Raw genomic sequence first — 13,834 nt, forward strand, 5'->3', positions numbered from 1 at the left:
AAATAATATTGCAGTGTTATATGTCGGATATGTAAAATATTACGCGATTGATGATAGGGACGTGTGTTAGCTATATTGTTTTTTTTTTTAATTATTTGGACTTGTAATCCATTGTTGAAATCTTATCTTGGTAGAATGTTTAGTCGGGGAATCAATCTGTTTTTTCTTTTTTTCTTTTAATGTAGAATAAATGTTAACAAATTCTATTCTGTTTAGTGAGTGAAAATTGTGGAGCAGAGGATGACATCTGGATTTCGACGATTGGAGCCGCTGATTGGGAAGAATGCAGAGAATGCAGAGAATGCAGAGGATGCTGGAGATGCTGAGGATGCTGAGGATGCAGAGGATGCTGAGTGTTCCAGTGATGCAGGTCTCCGGCCATCGTTCCGTCGTCGGGACGTCGCTAGTGGTGAGTCCCTATGTTCCCTCTGACATTCAATCATGTCGCAGGATGAAAGGTCCGAACCGACACGAATGTCAGTTGTATTTTACATTTGCCAGTCCATAGTGACCGCGACTGGATCTTCACTGAGTCTAGTCGCGAGTGACCTTTGTTTTTATTACATGTGTATTTAGTTCAGGATGTCATTTTCTTGTTTCTTTGCAATACTCTAATTTATAACAAAATCTTTCACTTATAAACTTAGTAACTAGTTCGATGTAACTGTTATTTGAATATAATATCAATTTTATCTCAGCAGTATTTGCAAAATTGTGAACAAGAAAAATAATGTTCTTTATCGGAGTCCAGTTGAAAACTATTTGTATATTAATGTTTAGTGGATTCAACTGGACGAGGGTAAAAAACTAATTTTTAGTTTGTCGAAGCTTGAAATTCTTTTAAATTAAATTTTTCTAATACTTTCTTTTTATTAATTTTCTATTATATTCTTTTTCATACTTAACTGATATTTATTTAAATTATAAAAAACATAAACTGTCTTTTTTTCAAGTAACAAAATACTTGGCTCCTCATTTGAGGATTTTTCAATGTAGTATATTGAGATTAGGATGTCTGTTCTCTTTTTACTTTCAGCGAACCACACGGTGAGTGTCCCATTTAGGCTGGTTGTGTTCTTGCGAACCTGCTGGTTTTTTCTATGCCCAGGTGCTATAGAAAAAATTTGCAAACTTGAAACACCAGCCAAATTGTGCCCTAACAACTGCTGTGTTAATATGGTTTATTATTATTTTTTCTTATTATTTATATTTTCAATGAATCGCTACATATTAATTATATATAATATAAAAATTCGCACTTGAGTAAGCATTATCACAGTGCTACTTTTCATACATTTCATAATTTGTTTTCAATAAGAATATTCATAGTGAATATTTACTCTTTCATAATTCTTTGCTTTACAATTAAATAGTAATTGAATGACCAGCAGTTGACAGGGTTTTTTAAAGCACTTGTTAATTGTGTCAAGCTGGGGTGACGGGTACGTTCCAATGAGCGTACCCCTAGTGTAGGCTGTTTGCACCCTGGCGGAGTGAAAAACGCGATTGTCAATCGACGCGTGTGAGTGCAGTTGCCAATTTAGATACAGGAAATAGCAACAAGTTTCTTGTTTTTGATTTTTGGACTACTTTGCATCCGCTTAATCATTTAAAGGTTTTCAAGTGCAGGTTTATATTTTAATATCAGGGCTCGTTAACTGTGTTTCCCTTTTCAGTAATTATTGTATCGTATTTCATTACATTGTATTATCTGATAATACATTATAATTCGCAATGCCACTATGATTCCACGCAAAGGAATTATATGCATAGTTTTTCGAGTGGAGCCCAAAAACATGAACAGATTCTCAGTTGCTGCTTTCTGTCAATTAGGGAGGTAGGCTAGAGTTTCTGGAACGAACGTTTTACATTTAAGTAGGCAGGAACCCCACCCCCCAGGTCATGATTTTTTCTTCGTGCTTTTTTCACGAAAGAACATTGACTTGGCTGCGACCTACTGACCCCCCCCCCCAAAATTGCCCAAGGGATTTGCACATTCACAAGCTTCCATGATACACTCTCCCAATTGCTTTCATTGTATCCGTAAAATTGTGTTTTCGCGATATAGTCCCCAAGTCCCTTCCTAGGTCTGCGTGGGACCATCGCGGGAGCGCCGTGGAAGAGGCTGTGGGCCGAAGAAACTGCCTTCAATTTCTTGACCCAGATCAATGCTTCCTTGTTAACTTCTGTGATTAAATGCGAATACTGTACTTGGTTTCCTATAAGTCATCATTGACGTAAATTTAATCATTTAATAGTTTTCACCTGTTATTGCAATGTTCTGAATGATCTTTGATCTTGGTGTCACGGAGTTGTTGTGCTGAGCACATGGTTTTCGATTCTTTTAAGAAAGTCATGTTTCCTTAGAGGATCGAAAATCATTGTTCAAAGATTTTCTCACGTTGTCACTATGGAACTGTGCCCGATAACCACTGTATTGTATTTGATATATATGTATGTGTATTGTTTGAAACGGTGGAAACGTTTTAATACTTACAAATATACTGAGTGACATAACTACAGATGTTTTTATAAAAATGTTATACTATTATTTGTAAGGGAACATTTGGTTCCCATCATGCAAATATGGAATAGGTTTTATTTCTTAATATTTTTTAACATTATCTTCTTCAGCCACTTCATTTGGAACCAACCAATACTTTTTATTGGTTTCTAAGTAACTTAAATAAGATTTCTGATTTTTGGCTTTATCGATTCATCTAATTTTTGTAAATACTTTAATAGCTTTGAATAATTATCCATTTGTTCCACCGTTTCATCTTCCATACTTTCTCACTTCTTTCCAACATGCCAAAAAAGAAGGCAACAGGTAATTAGGTACATCGACTATGAAAATTAATTCTCAAGTATCTATGGAGTAAAATATTACTATGAGCTGCAAAATACAATCTTCCATGTATACATACAAATACAACATTCAACATTTATATGGATTTTTCTGGGATCTTCTGTGCTCTCACCAGAAACAATCTGAGTAAGTATATATCTTTTATTTAATTTACTAATTGTCTTGGCATTAAAAATGAAAATGCCAACGCACAGAAATCTGATATCGTCTCTGAGTAGGAGCAAGATATAGTATTAATGTTAGTCAATGTAGAAAAAGCTGCACAGTTTTTCTTGCATAATTAAAACTTTCTTGTATAATTAAAAATTTGTATTATTTCTGATTCAGGTTGTACCCCGGTTACTGCCGGATAGAATGCAAAAGTACAAAAGTATTGAGAAGCAGAAATGATATTTGTGCAAGAAGAAATTTCAAATGAATTGAATTTTGAATTGAATTTTGAACAAATTTGAGATGAATTGTCATGCAAGAACGATATCGTCTGGCATAAATAGGTAAGGCTCTTGGAATAATGTATGTCAATATAATTTTAGATAATATAAAGTGTGATGTTTTGTTTTTTAGGATGGTAAATTATAAATGGAGGAAAATATTATATAACGAGTCTGCATGCACTGCATGTCTCGTCGTACCTGAACTGGTGAAGTGTTCATTAAAACGAATGGACCAAACCAAACGGAGAAAAGGATTCGTATTTTTTCTTAACATTATATAGTGAGCTTTCATGTGCATCCGGTATAAGAATATTTGTTTCGCGATTAGACGGTTTTTTTAGACGGTGAACGTGGTCATATAACTATGTAAACTGTGTAACTAGGGAATTAGGTGACTCTAGGAAACGCAGTACCGTAGATGTACCGTATAAGTTATTTGAGCTCTTATAACCGTCTAAGGCTAGAGCTCGCGTATTCTTTTTTTAAACGTATCTCATGTATTCCGTTTTCCGTAATTCCCGAGGTTTTTTCCCCTGAGTATCGCGGCTCAGGGGTTTTTTCTCCTCAAACCCTCCAAAACTATCAAAACTCCCAAAACCCCCGAAACCCTCCGAAACTACCCAAAACTACCCAAACCTACATAAACCCCCAAAACTACCCAAAACTACCCAAACCCCCAAAACCCCCCAAACCTCCGAAAACTCCCAAAACCCCCAAAACCACCCGAGACTACCCAAAACTACCCAAACCTACAGAAACCCCCAAAACTGCCCATACCCCCAAAACTACCCAAACCCCCAGAACCCCCCAATACTACCCAAAACTACCCAAACCTACATAAACCCCCAAAACTACCCAAAACTACCCAAACCCCCAAAACCCCCCAAAACTCCGAAAACTCCCAAAACCCCCAAAACCACCCGAGACTACCCAAAACTACCCAAACCTACAGAAACCCCCAAAACTGCCCATACCCCCAAAACTACCCAAACCCCCAGAACCCCCCAATACTACCCAAAACTACCCAAACCTACATAAACCCCCAAAACTACCCAAAACTACCCAAACCCCCAAAACCCCCCAAAACTCCGAAAACTCCCAAAACCCCCAAAACCACCCGAGACTACCCAAAACTACCCAAACCTACAGAAACCCCCAAAACTGCCCATACCCCCAAAACTACCCAAACCCCCAGAACCCCCCAATACTACCCAAAACTACCCAAACCTACATAAACCCCCAAAACTACCCAAAACTACCCAAACCCCCAAAACCCCCCAAACCTCCGAAAACTCCCAAAACCCCCAAAACCACCCGAGACTACCCAAAACTACCCAAACCTACAGAAACCCCCAAAACTGCCCATACCCCCAAAACTACCCAAACCCCCAGAACCCCCCAATACTACCCAAAACTACCCAAACCTACATAAACCCCCAAAACTACCCAAACCTACCCAAACCCCCAAAACTACCCAAACCCCCAAAACCCCCCAAAACTCCGAAAACTCCCAAAACCCCCAAAACCACCCGAGACTACCCAAAACTACCCAAACCTACAGAAACCCCCAAAACTGCCCATACCCCCAAAACTACCCAAACCCCCAGAACCCCCCAATACTACCCAAAACTACCCAAAATCACCCAAAACTAATCCGCTTGACGGATGACGGAGGGGCCGTTAGCTCCCTTCTGGAATGGTCAGGGCCTCACGGAAATGGGCGGGGTTGGGGCCCATTTCTTAGGGCTATGTAACTGTACCCGATAACGATTATCTCATTATTTCATTCTATATTTGATATATGTGTATTTGATATATTTGATATATGTGTTTGAAACGGTGGAAACGTTTTAATACTTATAAATATACTGAGTCACATAACTACAGATGTTTTTATAAAAATGTTATATTATTATTTGTAAGAAAACATTTGGTTCGCATCATGCGAATATAGAATAGATTTTATTTCTCAATATTTTTTAATATTATCTTCTTCAGCCACTTCATTTGGAACCAACCAATACTTTTTATTGCTTTCTAAGTAACTTAAATAAGATTTCTGATTTTTGGCTTTATCGATTCATCTAATTTTTGTAAATACTTTAATAGCTTTGAATAATGATCCATTTGTTCCACCGTTTCATCTTCCTTACATTCTCGCTTCTTTCCAACATGCCAAAAAAGAAGGCAACAGGTAATTAGGTACATCGACTATGAAAATTAATTCTCAAGTATCTATGGAGTAAAATATTACTATGAGCTGCAAAATACAATCTTCCATGTATACATACAAATACAACATTCAACATTTATATGGATTTTTCTGGGATCTTCTGTGCTCTCACCAGAAACAATCTGAGTAAGTATATATCTTTTATTTAATTTACTAATTGTCTTGGCATTAAAAATGAAAATGCCAACGCACAGAAATCTGATAACGTCTCTGAGTAGGAGCAAGATTTAGTATTAATGTTAGTCAATGTTGAAAAAGCTGCACAGCTTTTCTTGCATGTCACTGTACCACAATTTAAAGGCTTTTGACAGTAGTATAACAGTTAGGTGTACGGTATACTTGAGAAAAGAAATGATCGTACAAGTAAAGAGTGCTCTCCTGCGTGAACAAAGACGTTATATTGGATACTAGCTGCTTGTTTCCATACAGAATGTATAATTAAAAATTTGTATTATTTCTGATTCAGGTTGTACCCCGGTTACTGCTGGATAGAATGCAAAAGCACAAAAGTATTGAGAAGCAGAAATGATATTTGTGCAAGAAGAAATTTCAAATGAATTGAATTTTGAAAAAGTTTGGGATGAATTGTCATGCAATAACGATATCGTCTGGCATAAATAGGTAAGGCTCTTGGAGTAATGTATGTCAATATAATGTTAGATAATATAAAGTTTGATGTTTCGTTTTTTAGGTTGGTAAATTATAATTGGAGGAAAATATTATATAACGAGTCTGCATGCACTGCATGTCTCGTCGTACCTGAACTGGTGAAGTGTTCATTAAAACGAATGGACCAAACGAAAAGGAGAAAAGGGTTTTTTTTTATTAACATTATATTGTGATATTTTATGTGCTTCCGGTGTAAGAACATTTGTTTCACGATTAGATGGTTTTCTTGTTTGATCTTTTTTTCCGGTATAAGTAACACTTATAGGCAGTCACATTATGCCCGCGTGCGTGCTTTAGTGAAGAGAAGTGATCAAGAGAAGAGAAGAGAAGAGGAGAAGAGAAGAGTATGTGAGAAGATGAGAAGAGAAGAGGTGAAGAGAAGAGAAGAAGAGGAGAAGAGGAAGAGGATGAGGAGAACAAGAAGAAGAAGGAAGAAGGAAGAAGGAAGAAGGAAGAAGGAAGAAGGAAGAAGGAAGAAGGAAGAAGGAAGAAGGAAGAAGGAAGAAGGAAGAAGGAAGAAGGAAGAAGGAAGAAGGAAGAAGGAAGAAGGAAGAAGGAAGAAGGAAGAAGGAAGAAGGAAGAAGGAAGAAGGAAGAAGGAAGAAGGAAGAAGGAAGAAGGAAGAAGGAAGAAGGAAGAAGGAAGAAGGAAGAAGGAAGAAGGAAGAAGGAAGAAGGAAGAAGGAAGAAGGAAGAAGGAAGAAGGAAGAAGGAAGAAGGAAGAAGGAAGAAGGAAGAAGGAAGAAGGAAGAAGGAAGAAGGAAGAAGGAAGAAGGAAGAAGGAAGAAGGAAGAAGGAAGAAGGAAGAAGGAAGAAGGAAGAAGGAAGAAGGAAGAAGGAAGAAGGAAGAAGGAAGAAGGAAGAAGGAAGAAGGAAGAAGGAAGAAGGAAGAAGGAAGAAGGAAGAAGGAAGAAGGAAGAAGGAAGAAGGAAGAAGGAAGAAGGAAGAAGGAAGAAGGAAGAAGGAAGAAGGAAGAAGGAAGAAGGAAGAAGGAAGAAGGAAGAAGGAAGAAGGAAGAAGGAAGAAGGAAGAAGGAAGAAGGAAGAAGGAAGAAGGAAGAAGGAAGAAGGAAGAAGGAAGAAGGAAGAAGGAAGAAGGAAGAAGGAAGAAGGAAGAAGGAAGAAGGAAGAAGGAAGAAGGAAGAAGGAAGAAGGAAGAAGGAAGAAGGAAGAAGGAAGAAGGAAGAAGGAAGAAGGAAGAAGGAAGAAGGAAGAAGGAAGAAGGAAGAAGGAAGAAGGAAGAAGGAAGAAGGAAGAAGGAAGAAGGAAGAAGGAAGAAGGAAGAAGGAAGAAGGAAGAAGGAAGAAGGAAGAAGGAAGAAGGAAGAAGGAAGAAGGAAGAAGGAAGAAGGAAGAAGGAAGAAGGAAGAAGGAAGAAGGAAGAAGGAAGAAGGAAGAAGGAAGAAGGAAGAAGGAAGAAGGAAGAAGGAAGAAGGAAGAAGGAAGAAGGAAGAAGGAAGAAGGAAGAAGGAAGAAGGAAGAAGGAAGAAGGAAGAAGGAAGAAGGAAGAAGGAAGAAGGAAGAAGGAAGAAGGAAGAAGGAAGAAGGAAGAAGGAAGAAGGAAGAAGGAAGAAGGAAGAAGGAAGAAGGAAGAAGGAAGAAGGAAGAAGGAAGAAGGAAGAAGGAAGAAGGAAGAAGGAAGAAGGAAGAAGGAAGAAGGAAGAAGGAAGAAGGAAGAAGGAAGAAGGAAGAAGGAAGAAGGAAGAAGGAAGAAGGAAGAAGGAAGAAGGAAGAAGGAAGAAGGAAGAAGGAAGAAGGAAGAAGGAAGAAGGAAGAAGGAAGAAGGAAGAAGGAAGAAGGAAGAAGGAAGAAGGAAGAAGGAAGAAGGAAGAAGGAAGAAGGAAGAAGGAAGAAGGAAGAAGGAAGAAGGAAGAAGGAAGAAGGAAGAAGGAAGAAGGAAGAAGGAAGAAGGAAGAAGGAAGAAGGAAGAAGGAAGAAGGAAGAAGGAAGAAGGAAGAAGGAAGAAGGAAGAAGGAAGAAGGAAGAAGGAAGAAGGAAGAAGGAAGAAGGAAGAAGGAAGAAGGAAGAAGGAAGAAGGAAGAAGGAAGAAGGAAGAAGGAAGAAGGAAGAAGGAAGAAGGAAGAAGGAAGAAGGAAGAAGGAAGAAGGAAGAAGGAAGAAGGAAGAAGGAAGAAGGAAGAAGGAAGAAGGAAGAAGGAAGAAGGAAGAAGGAAGAAGGAAGAAGGAAGAAGGAAGAAGGAAGAAGGAAGAAGGAAGAAGGAAGAAGGAAGAAGGAAGAAGGAAGAAGGAAGAAGGAAGAAGGAAGAAGGAAGAAGGAAGAAGGAAGAAGGAAGAAGGAAGAAGGAAGAAGGAAGAAGGAAGAAGGAAGAAGGAAGAAGGAAGAAGGAAGAAGGAAGAAGGAAGAAGGAAGAAGGAAGAAGGAAGAAGGAAGAAGGAAGAAGGAAGAAGGAAGAAGGAAGAAGGAAGAAGGAAGAAGGAAGAAGGAAGAAGGAAGAAGGAAGAAGGAAGAAGGAAGAAGGAAGAAGGAAGAAGGAAGAAGGAAGAAGGAAGAAGGAAGAAGGAAGAAGGAAGAAGGAAGAAGGAAGAAGGAAGAAGGAAGAAGGAAGAAGGAAGAAGGAAGAAGGAAGAAGGAAGAAGGAAGAAGGAAGAAGGAAGAAGGAAGAAGGAAGAAGGAAGAAGGAAGAAGGAAGAAGGAAGAAGGAAGAAGGAAGAAGGAAGAAGGAAGAAGGAAGAAGGAAGAAGGAAGAAGGAAGAAGGAAGAAGGAAGAAGGAAGAAGGAAGAAGGAAGAAGGAAGAAGGAAGAAGGAAGAAGGAAGAAGGAAGAAGGAAGAAGGAAGAAGGAAGAAGGAAGAAGGAAGAAGGAAGAAGGAAGAAGGAAGAAGGAAGAAGGAAGAAGGAAGAAGGAAGAAGGAAGAAGGAAGAAGGAAGAAGGAAGAAGGAAGAAGGAAGAAGGAAGAAGGAAGAAGGAAGAAGGAAGAAGGAAGAAGGAAGAAGGAAGAAGGAAGAAGGAAGAAGGAAGAAGGAAGAAGGAAGAAGGAAGAAGGAAGAAGGAAGAAGGAAGAAGGAAGAAGGAAGAAGGAAGAAGGAAGAAGGAAGAAGGAAGAAGGAAGAAGGAAGAAGGAAGAAGGAAGAAGGAAGAAGGAAGAAGGAAGAAGGAAGAAGGAAGAAGGAAGAAGGAAGAAGGAAGAAGGAAGAAGGAAGAAGGAAGAAGGAAGAAGGAAGAAGGAAGAAGGAAGAAGGAAGAAGGAAGAAGGAAGAAGGAAGAAGGAAGAAGGAAGAAGGAAGAAGGAAGAAGGAAGAAGGAAGAAGGAAGAAGGAAGAAGGAAGAAGGAAGAAGGAAGAAGGAAGAAGGAAGAAGGAAGAAGGAAGAAGGAAGAAGGAAGAAGGAAGAAGGAAGAAGGAAGAAGGAAGAAGGAAGAAGGAAGAAGGAAGAAGGAAGAAGGAAGAAGGAAGAAGGAAGAAGGAAGAAGGAAGAAGGAAGAAGGAAGAAGGAAGAAGGAAGAAGGAAGAAGGAAGAAGGAAGAAGGAAGAAGGAAGAAGGAAGAAGGAAGAAGGAAGAAGGAAGAAGGAAGAAGGAAGAAGGAAGAAGGAAGAAGGAAGAAGGAAGAAGGAAGAAGGAAGAAGGAAGAAGGAAGAAGGAAGAAGGAAGAAGGAAGAAGGAAGAAGGAAGAAGGAAGAAGGAAGAAGGAAGAAGGAAGAAGGAAGAAGGAAGAAGGAAGAAGGAAGAAGGAAGAAGGAAGAAGGAAGAAGGAAGAAGGAAGAAGGAAGAAGGAAGAAGGAAGAAGGAAGAAGGAAGAAGGAAGAAGGAAGAAGGAAGAAGGAAGAAGGAAGAAGGAAGAAGGAAGAAGGAAGAAGGAAGAAGGAAGAAGGAAGAAGGAAGAAGGAAGAAGGAAGAAGGAAGAAGGAAGAAGGAAGAAGGAAGAAGGAAGAAGGAAGAAGGAAGAAGGAAGAAGGAAGAAGGAAGAAGGAAGAAGGAAGAAGGAAGAAGGAAGAAGGAAGAAGGAAGAAGGAAGAAGGAAGAAGGAAGAAGGAAGAAGGAAGAAGGAAGAAGGAAGAAGGAAGAAGGAAGAAGGAAGAAGGAAGAAGGAAGAAGGAAGAAGGAAGAAGGAAGAAGGAAGAAGGAAGAAGGAAGAAGGAAGAAGGAAGAAGGAAGAAGGAAGAAGGAAGAAGGAAGAAGGAAGAAGGAAGAAGGAAGAAGGAAGAAGGAAGAAGGAAGAAGGAAGAAGGAAGAAGGAAGAAGGAAGAAGGAAGAAGGAAGAAGGAAGAAGGATGCAACAACCACTTCCTTTCAATTCTCGGTCGATTCTGAGATTTTTCAACGATGTCGTTTCGTGAAAATTCCACCGGTGCACCTATTCGTGATTTTCTTTTTGTAACTTTGAAAATCCCACGGCCCCCCAAATACGTCATGCCCCCAAAAGCCCCAAAAGCCCCAAATCCCCAAAAGCCCCAAATCCCCAAAACTCCAAATCCCCAAAACCCTAAAACCCCAAATCCCCAAATCCCGAAAACTCCAAAACCCCAAAACTTGTCATCAGTCGGACAACAACGGAGGGGCCGTTAGCTCCCTTCTGGAATGGTCAGGGCCTCACGGAAATGGGCGGGGTTGGGGCCCATTTCTTAGGGCTATGTAACTGTACCCGATAACGATTATCTCATTATTTCATTCTATATTTGATATATGTGTATTTGATATATTTGATATATGTGTTTGAAACGGTGGAAACGTTTTAATACTTATAAATATACTGAGTCACATAACTACAGATGTTTTTATAAAAATGTTATATTATTATTTGTAAGAAAACATTTGGTTCGCATCATGCGAATATAGAATAGATTTTATTTCTTAATATTTTTTAACATTATCTTCTTCAGCCACTTCATTTGGAACCAACCAATACTTTTTATTGATTTCTAAGTAACTTAAATAAGATTTCTGATTTTTGGCTTTATCGATTCATCTAATTTTTGTAAATACTTTAATAGCTTTGAATAATGATCCATTTGTTCCACCGTTTCATCTTCCTTACATTCTCGCTTCTTTCCAACATGCCAAAAAAGAAGGCAACAGGTAATTAGGTACATCGACTATGAAAATTAATTCTCAAGTATCTATGGAGTAAAATATTACTATGAGCTGCAAAATACAATCTTCCATGTATACATACAAATACAACATTCAACATTTATATGGATTTTTCTGGGATCTTCTGTGCTCTCACCAGAAACAATCTGAGTAAGTATATATCTTTTATTTAATTTACTAATTGTCTTGGCATTAAAAATGAAAATGCCAACGCACAGAAATCTGATAACGTCTCTGAGTAGGAGCAAGATTTAGTATTAATGTTAGTCAATGTTGAAAAAGCTGCACAGCTTTTCTTGCATGTCACTGTACCACAATTTAAAGGCTTTTGACAGTAGTATAACAGTTAGGTGTACGGTATACTTGAGAAAAGAAATGATCGTACAAGTAAAGAGTGCTCTCCTGCGTGAACAAAGACGTTATATTGGATACTAGCTGCTTGTTTCCATACAGAATGTATAATTAAAAATTTGTATTATTTCTGATTCAGGTTGTACCCCGGTTACTGCTGGATAGAATGCAAAAGCACAAAAGTATTGAGAAGCAGAAATGATATTTGTGCAAGAAGAAATTTCAAATGAATTGAATTTTGAAAAAGTTTGGGATGAATTGTCATGCAATAACGATATCGTCTGGCATAAATAGGTAAGGCTCTTGGAGTAATGTATGTCAATATAATGTTAGATAATATAAAGTTTGATGTTTCGTTTTTTAGGTTGGTAAATTATAATTGGAGGAAAATATTATATAACGAGTCTGCATGCACTGCATGTCTCGTCGTACCTGAACTGGTGAAGTGTTCATTAAAACGAATGGACCAAACGAAAAGGAGAAAAGGGTTTTTTTTTTATTAACATTATATTGTGATATTTTATGTGCTTCCGGTGTAAGAACATTTGTTTCACGATTAGATGGTTTTCTTGTTTGATCTTTTTTTCCGGTATAAGTAACACTTATAGGCAGTCACATTATGCCCGCGTGCGTGCTTTAGTGAAGAGAAGTGATCAAGAGAAGAGAAGAGAAGAGGAGAAGAGAAGAGTATGTGAGAAGATGAGAAGAGAAGAGGTGAAGAGAAGAGAAGAAGAGGAGAAGAGGAAGAGGATGAGGAGAACAAGAAGAAGAAGGAAGAAGGAAGAAGGAAGAAGGAAGAAGGAAGAAGGAAGAAGGAAGAAGGAAGAAGGAAGAAGGAAGAAGGAAGAAGGAAGAAGGAAGAAGGAAGAAGGAAGAAGGAAGAAGGAAGAAGGAAGAAGGAAGAAGGAAGAAGGAAGAAGGAAGAAGGAAGAAGGAAGAAGGAAGAAGGAAGAAGGAAGAAGGAAGAAGGAAGAAGGAAGAAGGAAGAAGGAAGAAGGAAGAAGGAAGAAGGAAGAAGGAAGAAGGAAGAAGGAAGAAGGAAGAAGGAAGAAGGAAGAAGGAAGAAGGAAGAAGGAAGAAGGAAGAAGGAAGAAGGAAGAAGGAAGAAGGAAGAAGGAAGAAGGAAGAAGGAAGAAGGAAGAAGGAAGAAGGAAGAAGGAAGAAGGAAGAAGGAAGAAGGAAGAAGGAAGAAGGAAGAAGGAAGAAGGAAGAAGGAAGAAGGAAGAAGGAAGAAGGAAGAAGGAAGAAGGAAGAAGGAAGAAGGAAGAAGGAAGAAGGAAGAAGGAAGAAGGAAGAAGGAAGAAGGAAGAAGGAAGAAGGAAGAAGGAAGAAGGAAGAAGGAAGAAGGAAGAAGGAAGAAGGAAGAAGGAAGAAGGAAGAAGGAAGAAGGAAGAAGGAAGAAGGAAGAAGGAAGAAGGAAGAAGGAAGAAGGAAGAAGGAAGAAGGAAGAAGGAAGAAGGAAGAAGGAAGAAGGAAGAAGGAAGAAGGAAGAAGGAAGAAGGAAGAAGGAAGAAGGAAGAAGGAAGAAGGAAGAAGGAAGAAGGAAGAAGGAAGAAGGAAGAAGGAAGAAGGAAGAAGGAAGAAGGAAGAAGGAAGAAGGAAGAAGGAAGAAGGAAGAAGGAAGAAGGAAGAAGGAAGAAGGAAGAAGGAAGAAGGAAGAAGGAAGAAGGAAGAAGGAAGAAGGAAGAAGGAAGAAGGAAGAAGGAAGAAGGAAGAAGGAAGAAGGAAGAAGGAAGAAGGAAGAAGGAAGAAGGAAGAAGGAAGAAGGAAGAAGGAAGAAGGAAGAAGGAAGAAGGAAGAAGGAAGAAGGAAGAAGGAAGAAGGAAGAAGGAAGAAGGAAGAAGGAAGAAGGAAGAAGGAAGAAGGAAGAAGGAAGAAGGAAGAAGGAAGAAGGAAGAAGGAAGAAGGAAGAAGGAAGAAGGAAGAAGGAAGAAGGAAGAAGGAAGAAGGAAGAAGGAAGAAGGAAGAAGGAAGAAGGAAGAAGGAAGAAGGAAGAAGGAAGAAGGAAGAAGGAAGAAGGAAGAAGGAAGAAGGAAGAAGGAAGAAGGAAGAAGGAAGAAGGAAGAAGGAAGAAGGAAGAAGGAAGAAGGAAGAAGGAAGAAGGAAGAAGGAAGAAGGAAGAAGGAAGAAGGAAGAAGGAAGAAGGAAGAAGGAAGAAGGAAGAAGGAAGAAGGAAGAAGGAAGAAGGAAGAAGGAAGAAGGAAGAAGGAAGAAGGAAGAAGGAAGAAGGAAG

At 39.0% G+C, this 13,834-nt stretch overlaps 2 long non-coding RNA genes across 2 annotated transcripts; both read left to right on the plus strand.

Annotated features, from left to right (window-relative positions):
- The first annotated feature begins 5,381 nt into the window (after positions 1-5,381).
- On the plus strand, positions 5,382-6,349 carry LOC107273988. The gene is made up of 3 exons (XR_001539384.2): positions 5,382-5,662; positions 6,003-6,157; positions 6,228-6,349. It is a non-coding gene; the product is annotated as an uncharacterized LOC107273988 (long non-coding RNA).
- Positions 6,350-11,125: 4,776 nt separating this feature from the next.
- Positions 11,126-12,283, plus strand: LOC107273987. The gene is made up of 3 exons (XR_001539383.2): positions 11,126-11,400; positions 11,741-11,895; positions 11,966-12,283. It is a non-coding gene; the product is annotated as an uncharacterized LOC107273987 (long non-coding RNA).
- The last annotated feature ends 1,551 nt before the right edge of the window (positions 12,284-13,834 follow it).

Source organism: Cephus cinctus, unplaced genomic scaffold, assembly GCF_000341935.2.
Source record: "Cephus cinctus unplaced genomic scaffold, Ccin1 Ccin1_scaffold1922, whole genome shotgun sequence".
NCBI lineage: Eukaryota > Metazoa > Arthropoda > Insecta > Hymenoptera > Cephidae > Cephus > Cephus cinctus.